The following is a 12,391-nucleotide window of genomic DNA, read 5'->3' on the forward strand; positions in this document are numbered from 1 at the left end:
GAGGAGGGACAATCAAGGCTGTTAAGTATATTGGAATGACTGACACAGAAATGAAAAGTGGCTGAAGGTGTCTTGCAGAAGGTTTAACATGGGGGTTTTCCATGGGGCTATATTAAAGCCAAGGAGAGCACTTTGAGCTCTTGCTAAGTTAATGGTCAACTAACTGATTGCTCTTCTCTGGTAGCTAATATGTGAATGTTGTAACCTTAGATCAGGTGACAGAGGTATTGAGTTGCAAATCTCCGTTTTGAAGGGAGTTGCCTTTAGTCGTTTCTCCCAAATTCAGTGGAGTGAAAAATGTAAAATGAAGCTTGGAGGCTGGAATGTAGGATGTGGAGAAAGAGAGAGAGACCGTTTGCACTTAGGTCTGTTTGGATTATTTCATATTTTGTAAGATGCTGAACCTGAGTTGGACCTCACAAAACATTGTATGGATATTTTGAATGTATCATTTGATGTATTCTCTTTTATTTTAAAGAGTTCTGCCAGTAGAAGTTTGAATACAGTGCTACCTCGGGATAAGAACTTAATTTGTTCCAGAGGTCCATTCTTAACCTGAAATGGTTCTCAACCTGAGGCGTGCTTTCGCTAATGGGGCCTCCTGTTGCTGCTGCGCCGCTGGCGTGCGATTTCTGTTCTTATCCTGGGGCAAAGTTCTTAACCTGGAGCAACCACTTCCTGGTTAGCGGAGTTTGTAAAGTGAAGCGTCTGTAACCTGAAGCGTCTGTAACCCGAGGTACCACTGTAATATTTTTATGGGTCTGGACAATGATTTATTCCAAAAGGAACCAGTTTTTATGCTTCCAGTCACTCCAAATTGCGCAGTATTAATATCTGCAACAGAGACTGCATGATGGACAGGGCTAGTTGGTGAAGCCCCTCTTCCTGCTTGTGCATGAATGCAGTGTCTGGGTGGTACTTCCGAAGGGGACTATTAAAACACTGGTGACTGTTCCAGGAAACAGCTTCCATCAGCATACAAGCTGCAACATTCAAATACTGATGCAGTAATATTCATTTACTATGTAGACGGCTCAACTCGTCCTTCCATTTTAGCCTCACAGCAACTGGGGCTACCAAAGGAGTTTCATGGCTGAGTGGGGATTTGAATCTGGGTCTCTACAGATCTAGTCCAACATTCTTTACACCATAATAACATTTATTTCAACCTTTAGTGCAGGGAGCGCCAACTTGTGGCTGCCATTGTGCACAAAAGTATATCCTATGGTGCCCACAATAGTACTCAGTAAATCTGCAATGCACAGGAGACAGTGCACTCTTTCTGCTTAGTTTCCCTTTGCAGTGGCTTGGCTTCTCCTACACTGAACAAACGCACACAACTTTCAGCATGTCTGCATTTAAATGGATACCAAGATCTGACACCTACTCTCTCTTCTTTTCTGAACAGAAAGAGGTGCAAAGGCCTTCTTTCTGTGACTGAGGGTGATGATGGTTGATGTAGATGTCTTTTTCACCCACTATTTTTCTGTTCCCGACTCTTTTTCTGCTCTTATTAGATGTGGCAGCTATTTGGTATTATGCAATAAGCCACAAGTAGCCATATTGTGTTATGCCCACCCCCAATGACATCCATTTTGTAACGGGCCCAGCACTTTCTAAAAAATTCCAGATGTCCCCAAAATTGGTCCCCAAAATGTGGTGACCCGTGCTTTAGAGTAGTCAAATAACTTTGCATGCATCTCAGTTATGCTTATAACATTCCTCTTAATAAGTTAGCATAATTATCCCCCAAATAGCTCTCTCTCTTTTTCTCTCCCTCCTGGAACATGATACAGGGAGGTTGTGGTGAGAGCAGACTCCTGATACAGGAAGTTACAGAAGTATTGATTAATGCCACACTTGAAAGATGAAAGAAGTGAAGAGACAGAGAGAAGTGAGAGTAGCTGTGTTATGGGGACTGGAAAGAAGGAAAGATTTGCAGGCAAATTGGGCAGGGTTTTATGACGCCACCACTAAAGACTGCAGCATACAAGAAGGAGCCATGGGAACATGGCTTGTCTGTGGATGCCTCATGAACCTAACCCCAAAGCAGAGCTGCACACAGGTGGTGCGATGGAGGTGACTGACATTCATTAACCAGCATTTAATTCTTCTCGGAGTGGAAGACCAGACTGTTAGGTCCTCTGGTGCTCTTCATGAGACCTTTCTTTGTCTCACTTCTGGGCCTATTAAATGCTATAGGCTCCAGACCCAGAGCTCACTTGCTAATCCCTCATAAAAGTTAGATATCAGTGTGGGACTTTCTAACAGTCCAATCCTTTTTCAGAGTTCAATGAGCTCAGTTGTGGCTAATTCTCCATAGGATTGGGCTGTGTCTTAGGAGTCATCAAAACTCTAGAAAAGAAAAGATGATAGGAAGGAAGAAATGCAGAAAGTTTCCATCAAATCAAATACTTTGTTGTTGTTGCTAAAAAACACACATGTTAGAGCTGGTGTCAGCTCTGTTTCAAAGCATCTGCATTCCATGTATAGTGGTACCTTGGTTCTCAAACTTAATCTGTTCCGGGAGTCCGTTCGACTCCCAAAATGGTTCAAAAACCAAGGTGCAGCTTCCGATTGGCTGCAGGAGCTTCCTGCACTCAATCAGAAGCTGCGTTAGATGTTCAGCTTCTGAAAAACATTCGCAAACCGAAACACTCACTTCTGGGTTTGCGGTGTTCGGGAACCGATTTGATCAGGAACTAAGCCGTTCGAGTACCAAGGTACCACTGTACAAGATCCCAGGCTGAACCCCTGGTATCTCTAAGCAGAACTGGGTGACATTCCTGCCTAAACATGGAGAGCCACGGCCTGTCAGTGTAGAGACAATACTGAGCTCAGAAATGGATTTAGGAGAGTGGGAGCAGTTCATTCGTACTGGGTCCTGAGCCAAAAGGATGCCGAAGGGTTTGCTACAGCAATGAACTTAGAATGGAAGGTGAGAAATGTGGTGGGCACCGAATTTAGGCTCCGCTGAAATTTCAAAGCCCAAAGTCCACCACTTCTGAGGTAGATGGCTCCATGTTCTGACACAGCAGCTTCCAATGTACCTATGGCCCTCTGTGGCCAGTTTGCCATCGCATCTTTAAACCATGTGACATTCACAGCTTCCCTTGTTTGCAAGCGAGAACAGAAACCGGGTGAAATTTAGCTATGGCATTTTGGTTTGATCAGGGATGGATTCTGAGCTGATGTAAATCTACCTGCTTCCAAGCTGATTCGTTCCAGCTGAATATCTGGCTGTGATTTCAAGTTAATTTGGGCCTATAAATCAAAATGAATCTCGGTAGGTGTGAACTTTAAAAAAAAGGAAGTCAATGCTTGAGTAAATGGCTGTGACATGAAAACTGTTCTATTGTTTCACTGTTTGGAAAATATGCGCAGATCTGAAAAAAAGAAGTTTCTCATGATGACTTACAATCTGTTCCTATGGATGTTTACTCAGCAGTAAGTCCACTGATCTGAAAGGATATATTTCTCACTAAGCATGCTTAAGAAGTCCCACCCATGGCCACTTACTTGAACCCAAGAGTATGATTAGAGAATCCATTTGCATGACGTTATATTTAAATGAAAAGAAAATAACACTGGGAAATAACAAGGGGAAGGAATCTCATACGGTTAGGACATATGTTTATAGTTCTGTTGCTTTGTGATAACAATTCTGCAGAGAATAATATAGTTTTAATTTAGACCATTTTCACAAGTGAGACTAAAGGGGCCTTTGAACCCCTCACTCTATTTATGCCATGTGTAGATGTTCATATAGAATAGAACAAGGAGCAGCGACTGAATGTACAGCCTAGTCAATGTTGGCTTTCAGCTGTATTACGAGTCTGATTTAAACACAGAGTGAAAATGCTCTTATTGCGATTAATAATGGAAAACACTATACAATACAGATTTTTCATCTTCCACTGATGATATTTTTTATAATATTCAAGCTGCAGATTCATATGCACTGATGTGCTCTGTATTCCCTTCCCCCACAAACTTGTATGGTTATTTAGGTTTACTACATACTTTTAAAAAAAACCCAACTCCAATGTTTATTTATTTATTATTTAATGGGTTGTTACTTGTCCCTTGGTGATACATCAAAGTCTGGCGGTAGAGAAGCCGGAGTCAGCAACAGCCAGTCACTCAGGGATAGGAAAAGAGACCTTATGTAACCAGGTGTTGCTACCAGGTGTAAGTCATTTTGCTCATTCAGGAAGTGGGCTTTTTATATGCTCTTGGTTTTCTTTACTTTTTTAACTCACAGAAAGGGGAAATGGCTATGAATAGCTCAAGGTGGGATTTAATAGAAGTGTGTGTGTGTGTGTGTGTGTGTGTGTGTAAGTGTATTATACAGGCACTGTCGTTGTGCATTGTAAAGATCATCATTCATTTCAATCTGATTTCACACTGGGGAAAGTATTACAGGGGGACATATTTCTTTCAGGAGTCAGACTTCAGTAAAAGGGACGGGCATGAACAGTCCCTATTCCTGTCCCTCTACTATACACAGCTTATGTGCGCAGGAAAGGGTTGCATTTAGGGATAGGCAAATCTCCTAGTTTTACTTTCTCCCATATTCTCATTCTTCCAGTCGTAATTTCCGTTCTCCACATTTTCACATGTCTGAGATTCAATTTTTTAACATGAAAATTCACCAGCATTTTAGTACCTCTCTCTCCTACTATACATATTTTTGTATGCACTTTTTTTGCAGAGCAATTTCTCCTTAATATAACACATTTTTCTATGTTACTTTCAGAAATAGAGTCTTTTTAAAAAACAATACTACATGCAGTTCTGTACACATTATTTGGCTGGGGGACTGAACTGCAAAATTCAGAGAAGTGTGAATTTTGAAATATGTATTTGCTTTGGGAGGTGCGTATTTGGCAAGTTTGCCTTTGAATGAGAAAGGAATCCGATTTCTTCATTGTTCCTAGTTGTGACCAATATTTGTACCTATGATCCAAGCTAAGAAGGCTGCCAAAACCTTGTCCCATTATAACTCCTCTTCCCTCTCCTGCCACTCTTATTCTCAGAGATGATAATGGATATAAAAGGCTGGTTTTTTAAAAATAAAAATAAAAGCTAAAATTAAATTCCATCTGTACCCTTTTACACCGCATCCTTTGGCCTTTATAGCCCCACCAAGGGAGCCACAGAGACTGGCCATGAACTCACTGTGAACCAAAAGCAAAAGATGCGATGGGGATTCCTGCAAAGCAAATCAGTGTCAGCCAGTTCTTTTTTCTTTCCCACTGTCCTAGAGGTTATCCTGTATTTGTTATTATTATACACAAAACTAAGCAATGAAGTACAACAATATAATGAAAACAGACACTTAAATTATAACATGAAGGGCAGGAAACTCAGGGAGCAATGCTATTCTCCCTAGGAGGGCAGAAGAGGACCCACAGAATGCTGTGAGTTTCCATTTCCACAGTTGGAGAAGGAGGTCTGTCACTGGTGGCCACAGAAACCTCTACCCCATCACTGATTTTCCTGTGGTGTTCCTTGGGCAGCATAGAGTGAAAGCAGGATGCGACCAGGGCATGGTCAGCGGCGTAGCGTGGGTTGTCAGCACCCGGGGCAAGGCAAGTAATTTGCGCCCCCTAACCCCTAACCTGCCGCCACTGCCAGCTTCTTCTTGCTGCTGCCTGGTCTGGTCTGGTGTGGTTCTCTCCCGCGCTCAGCGCTGCGCTGGGCGGCTGCTGCACTGTCCCTCCCCCAGATAGTCCCTCGCTCTCTCTCCGCACCGCACGCCTGGCACCCACCACAGTGGGCGGCGACCCAGCGGCTCGGATCGGATTCGCACAGCCAGCACTGCAGTGAGAGAGAGTGAGTGAGCCAGGTAGGGGCAGAGAGCTGCGAGTGCGAGCGCGCCCCCCCAGATGTTGCGCCCGGTGCGGCCGGCACCCCCTGCACCCCCCACGCTATGCCACTGGGCATGGTGGAGAGGCTTTGAAGTTAGGATCCTAAGTTCCCCCATCCTCAGCCTTGCTCCAATACTACAGCAACCCTGGCTGGTATTTAGAGTAGATCCACTGAAATTAATGGACCTAACTTAATCTTAGATTATCTACCATGAGTAAATCTGAGTTGAATGCCATCCCTGGAGTTGGTGCAGTTAATTCGCTTCTATTGCAGCTGTTGGGAAAGGGGTAGAAGTTGAAACGAAATGTTTTTTAAAAGTCGTCTCCTAGAACAGTTTTGGATTGATTGATTTTTTAAATTCTATACAGCTTTATATTTTTAATAAAAAAATAAAAATCTCAAAGTGGTTTACAGCATATTAAAACAATAAAACAATAGCCGGGCAATGTTCCTCCAGCCTCATGAGGAGCCTCTTTCTAGGGCTGGGTGAGTCTGGGCCTCACCCCGTAGGCCAGGTGGAAAGGGCCTTGCAGGGAGATGCCTTCATGCCTCACATCCAGGCGATGTTCCTCCGGCCACCATGGGTTCTCCTGCACCCTATAGCTCCATCCGATTGCTCTATTACAAATTTATCATGTTAAGTTATATGAGTGAAATTGATACATGTGGCAGTATATTATCTGGACTTTTTGTTTCAATGGTTTATGGATAAGCTCCATTTTCTTTCAGCAAGTTTATCTGGTGCGTGTCCTTCTTTAAATTTTTTTGTAACATATGAGCTTAATCAAATAGTCTATCATCCAGACGTGCTCATAACCAGTTCAAAACAAAAACATCTTGGACATGATCAATATGCTCATTTTTAGCAGTCCTAGATTCATAGGCTGCAACAGGTCTGAAGGAATGCAAAGCTAAGATTCCCCGACCCCTGGGCAGCACCCCCAGTTCTGTGGAATGGTTGAATAGGATTTATGCTGACGTTTGTGGAAATGGTGCAAAGTGGCCAGGGGGTTGCAGCTTTCTAGACCCTAGAGTCTTGTGTGTTGTATTGCAGCCCCCAAACAAAGAGATGTGATGATGCCATACCCTCCAACATTTCTCCTATGAAAATAGGGACGTCCCATTCCATAATGATAATTTTACTATTTATACCCTACACATCTTACTGGGTTGCCCCAGCCACTCTGGGCAGCTTCCAACATATATAAAAAACATAATAAAACATTACACATTTAAAATTTCCCCTGGCTCAGGGGTCAGATTACTCCATACCCTCCAACATTTATCCAATGAAAATAGGGACATCCTAAGGAAAAGTGGGACATTCCAGGACCAAATCAGAAACCGGGAAAGCTTCTCTAAATCAGGGACATCCCTGGAAAATAGGGACACTTGGAGGGTCTGTGATGCCTGTAGCTGGGTTAACAAATGGCAACATTATTATCTATGTAATGTTAAGGGATTTGCAGAAGGGTGTACAGTGGTGCCTCGCAAGACGAAAAGAATCCGTTCCACGAGTCTCTTCGTCTTGCGGTTTTTTCGTCTTGCGAAGCAAGCCCATTAGTGGCTTAGCGGAATAGCGCTATTAGCGGCTTAGCGGGCTTAGCGGATCAGCTGATAAGCGGTTTAGCGGATCAGCTGATAAGCGGCTTAGCGGATCAGCTGTTAAGCGGCTTAGCAGATCAGCTGATAAGCGGCTTAGCGGATCAGCTGTTAAGCGGCTTAGCGGCTTGGGGAAAAGGGGGGAGGGGGAAAAACCCACAGGAACTCGCAAGACATTTTCGTCTTGCGAAGCAAGCCCATAGGAAATTAGTTTTGCGAAGCACCTCCAAAACGGAAAACCCTTTCGTCTAGCGGGTTTTCCGTCTTGCGAGGCATTCGTCTTGCGGGACACCACTGTATTGTTGTTTTTATTATTGGATGGAATCCAGTGCTGCACAGTTACCTTTGTTATCAGTACTTTCTGTCACACTGCGCATGTGCAAAGAACAGTTTCCACAGAAAATGTCCTTGCATAGACAAAACAATCTCAGCCTTCCGCTTCTTCTTGAAACTTTTTCCTCTGTTCTTCTTTGTTTCTGGAACCAACAACTCTCATACACAAAGAGAGAATATCCAACAAGAATTTGGATCCCCACCTGGACAAGAGCAACAAGTTTAATATATCTTTCAGATACTCAGACATTTCCATAAAGTTTGTATATAGTAAATGCATCTACTGATAGTTATGACACTAAAGGCCATTGCATGGTAACAAAAAAACTTGTGGTATCTCCTCCGTAGTGTGGGATGATGTTGTAGCAGGGATGATTACAATGAGTAGTGAGCAGTAGCAGATGTCTCCCACTCCCATTAAATATTACCAGGTACACCTTTCACTCCTCCAGCTTTCAGTTGCAGAATATTTGTATTTAAGGCGCATAGAAAATCCTTGCTCCTTAAAAAAAAAATCTTTGCTACTCCTTGACGCCTCCAAACTAGTTTTTTTCTGGGGTTATCACCTGTGTTCTAAGTCAAAGTAAATAATAAGAGAAAATTTGGGGTGTCATCCAAACACACTCCTGGTGTTTTTTAAAAAAATGGTTCCTTGATTGATCCTCACCTCTTTAATTCATGCAATTATTACTGAGACATGTTTAAGTGCATGCAAGAGAGAACTGGCAAGAAAATGGATTTTGCAGGGTAGGATATTGAGCTATATTGGGGGAGTGAAATTCTTACTTGAAATTAAAAAACAAGACCTGGACTTGCTAAGTATCTGAGATGGAAGCTGTTGCGATATTTGGTTATTATCTCACTGTCAAGTATTGTAATAACCTCTTTTTCTGGTATACGTGTAGCATTTTAGGAGGTGTTGCACCAAGGATCAGTGGTTGAAAAGTTAATTTCCTGCCCAAATGGATGACACCTCTGAGTTAAAATAGGCATCGTAGAAGCATATGCTATCAACATGGTTCTGTTTTATGGATAATGTATTTTTGTCTATAAAGCAGAACCCCAGAAATCTACACACTTAATAATTTGGAAAAATGTAGAAGTTCTTCACACACCTTTTAGGAATGAATCTCAGCAGGAGGAGGGGGGAGAAACCAGGATGTTTCATTTTACTGGCACTCCAGTGCTAAATATTTCCACCGGTCTATCTCCCTGCAACAGCTTCCTTATGTCACTGTCACATCCATGTAAAACTGCAATTTGGGGTGTTGGCAAGGACTGAGCAGTCTTAGTGATCTGTCTTAAGCAATTTGCTTGCTGACGCAACAATCACAGGCTGGAACAATCCTGTGCATGTTTACTCAGAAGTAAACTTGTGTGAATTTAATAGGAGTTACTCCAGCATAAAGATTTTTGTCTCACTGAGTAATTTGTGAAAATTACACAGCCATAGAGAAGGCCTAAAATGTCAGTTTCTTATTTAAAGTGAAAGCCTGTGACTGTCCAACCCACCTTTCCCTCTCTCCCCACATTGGAGACCATCAGTCCTGCACAATGTGTCCTTCACAAAGAAGGTTATTCCAGTACAATTAGCTGTTGATAGGTCAAGCAAGCAAACAAGAATGTGCCTAAAATATGTATTTCCTGGGTTTGTCGGTTTCAGCAAAACTAACCAAAAGAGTCTTGTGGTACCTTAAGGACTGTCAAATATATTGCATTATAAGCTTCTGAAGAGTACAGTCCACTTCATCTTATGCATGAAGTGTTACATTAGTTTACATGTAAATATATACATAATTGAGGTGGCTGGATGGAATTATATACAGTCAGGTAAGAGAGAAATGAAAATCACAAAGTTCCAAGAGGGTTATAATAACATAATAAACAGGGGTCATCACAAAGCAGTTGTTGACAACACATACGTCCTGGCATTGACAAGCCAATCAACTCATATAGTACTGTTGTTTAAAATCATTTGTCTTGATTAATACGGATGACTGTAATTATAGAAGATCTTTCCCAACATGCATGCTGCTTGTTCCAGATTAAACAGCAGCACAATCCTGCACATGTCTACTTTGCAGTAAGTCCCACTTCACCAATGGAACTCAGCCCCAAGAAAATAGGCTATTTGAGAAGCAATTCACATAAGTCATCGGTGTGGTCCGCCTCTTCTCATTATTGTGGTAAAGATTTTGAACACATAAAGCAGCTTATTTTAATTAAGATTGAATATTAAACATGCATTTGTAATAATTAATGACAAATAGTGGTTGCTAATTAAATACATCGCTTGGCTGAGCACAGTGAGAACTAGGATTGCTTAGGCGGGTTACGTAAGTTGACATAACTAACAAAAGATGGCCTTCCAGGCCCCAGAAGACCCTCAGTTGGCAATAGCAATGCTTCTCAAGTTTGTTGTGCGGTTCGTACTTCATACCTAGAATGTACCGTGGTGGGTGAGTCAGTAGCATTGTGGAAACTTAACAAGAATCTTTGTTACTTTTCTTAACTTCAGACCTGTGGAAAATGGCAAGGAAGCCAAACCAAACATTTTTATGGGATTGCTCAGATCCTATATCCACCTCTTTTTGAAGGAGAGAAAAGCCAAACACCAAAGCACACAATCATAGGTGGAGCTGTTGAAGCAAACATTTATTATTCTTCTGCCCTTCGGTGTTTTCTTTTAAAGGTTATATGGAGCCAATCGGCCAAAATTGCACACGAAGGCAACAGGCAGCTGCTCAGCTTTCCCACAAGTGTATCTGCTGTCAGAAGAAAGGCAGCCGGCCTGCTGTGAAGAGATTGGAGAACCATCCAGATGACAGCTCTTCCCAGCAGGAGGCTGTGTCCACAGAGGCATTCCTCCTTTCTGTGTGTGTTTGGGGCAGAATGAAAACTCACCACCCCATTCTTCAGAGGGCAAATTTGGGAGGCCATTTTGATTATTTCTGAAGGGCTGTGGAGGGTGGCCCAGACTGGTTTGTTTGGTTTCAGTGCAGAGATGCTCGCCAGCAGGGCTGGCTCATAACATCCTGGCACCTGAGGCAGACCAATAGATGCTGCTACTCCCTGCCACCACCTCTCTTCCGCTTCCCTTGCCCCATGTTGCACCAACCTGCTGGCTTCACTAGACCTTGGTAGAGACAGCAGCATGAGCACTCCTTGAAACACTCTGGGTGGCCATTTCACCCACACTGCCTCACTCTGAAGAAGGATCCTAGTTCACAATAAGGTAGGGTCTTTCCTCAGAACTGGGGTGAAATATCCCCAGAGAGCACTGAGGAGCACAGTGGTATTTTAGCGGCAGTGATATAAACACAGTAAGCTGTCCGTTAAACTTTAAGCAGTATTTCTGCAGCTGTGGCAGGTAGTAGTAGTAGTAGTAGTAGTAATAATAATAATAATAATAATAATAATAATAATAATAATAATGTGGTACCTCTGGTTACAAACTTAATTCGTTCCGGAGGTCCGTTCTTAACCTGAGGTACCACTTTAGCTAATGGGGCCTCCCGCTGCTGCAGCACGAATTCTCTTTTTTTTTAAAAAAAAAATTTATTAGGTTTTCACATTTTACACAAACAACAACCAAACACAAAAAACAAACACAAAAAACAACAAACATGTATAATTTCCAAAAAACTTATTTTCTAACCCTGGTCCTTGACTTCCCCCCACCCCCTCCCTTGCATCCCTATTCCCAAATTTATGTCAGCAAGTTGGCATTCTCTTGTCCATCTTGATATTAACCTTCTTATAAAGAAAAAACAAACAAAAAACAAAAATAAATTTTCCTAAGTTGGATCCCAATTCTCTTCCATCGATTTCCCATTTTATCTTGAATAATAGTCTTATTATCTAAACCCCCTGGTCTTGAGTGTTGTTATAATTAGTTCCTTCCCTCCCTCCCATCCCCGATTTGCGTCCCTTCCAAAACATATCTAAAATAACAGTTCTTAGCCCGGGTTCCTCACGTCCAAGGCTCTCAAGTCTCTTTCAGTCCCTCTCCGCCGGTCTTGTTGGTAATCCTTTATGTCGGTCATCAAATCTCGAAAGAGTTCTTTTACAGTCAGTCCATAGTCTCTTCCCATATTTGAAAACAACTGCTGGATAATTTCCACATGGCATGGGTCTTGAAAGTAATTCAGGTCAGAGTCTATGTGGAGGCCCCAATTATATTTCTTTATTCCAAAGCCCTGAATTTCATAAACTCCCAGGGCCTCCACTTTCGTCTTCTGCATCTTTCATAGACCTGTAGTGAATTCAATCCAATAGTCTCCTTGCTTGTATTCCCCAGGTGTCAGCTTCTGGTTAGTATTTTCCCACTTCACTTTTTCTCTTTCTTGTTTTGTCTTCTCCTCTTCTTTAGTTATCATTTCAAGTTCAGCTGTGGATTCTTTCTCACTCAGGTCCTCATTACATTCAGCAGAACTACATGTTTCAGAAGTCAAGGTCATCAATTGTTTACTCATAGCTGTAGTCTGCTCTTGTAAGATTCCCACCAAATGGAACATCCTTTCGATTTCCCCCAGTATCTTTCCATCCACAGCCATTGTAATTCCACAGAATTCCCCCTAGA

Source organism: Podarcis vaucheri (genome assembly GCF_965113315.1).
Source record: "Podarcis vaucheri genome assembly, chromosome: 12".
Lineage (NCBI taxonomy): Eukaryota > Metazoa > Chordata > Lepidosauria > Squamata > Lacertidae > Podarcis > Podarcis vaucheri.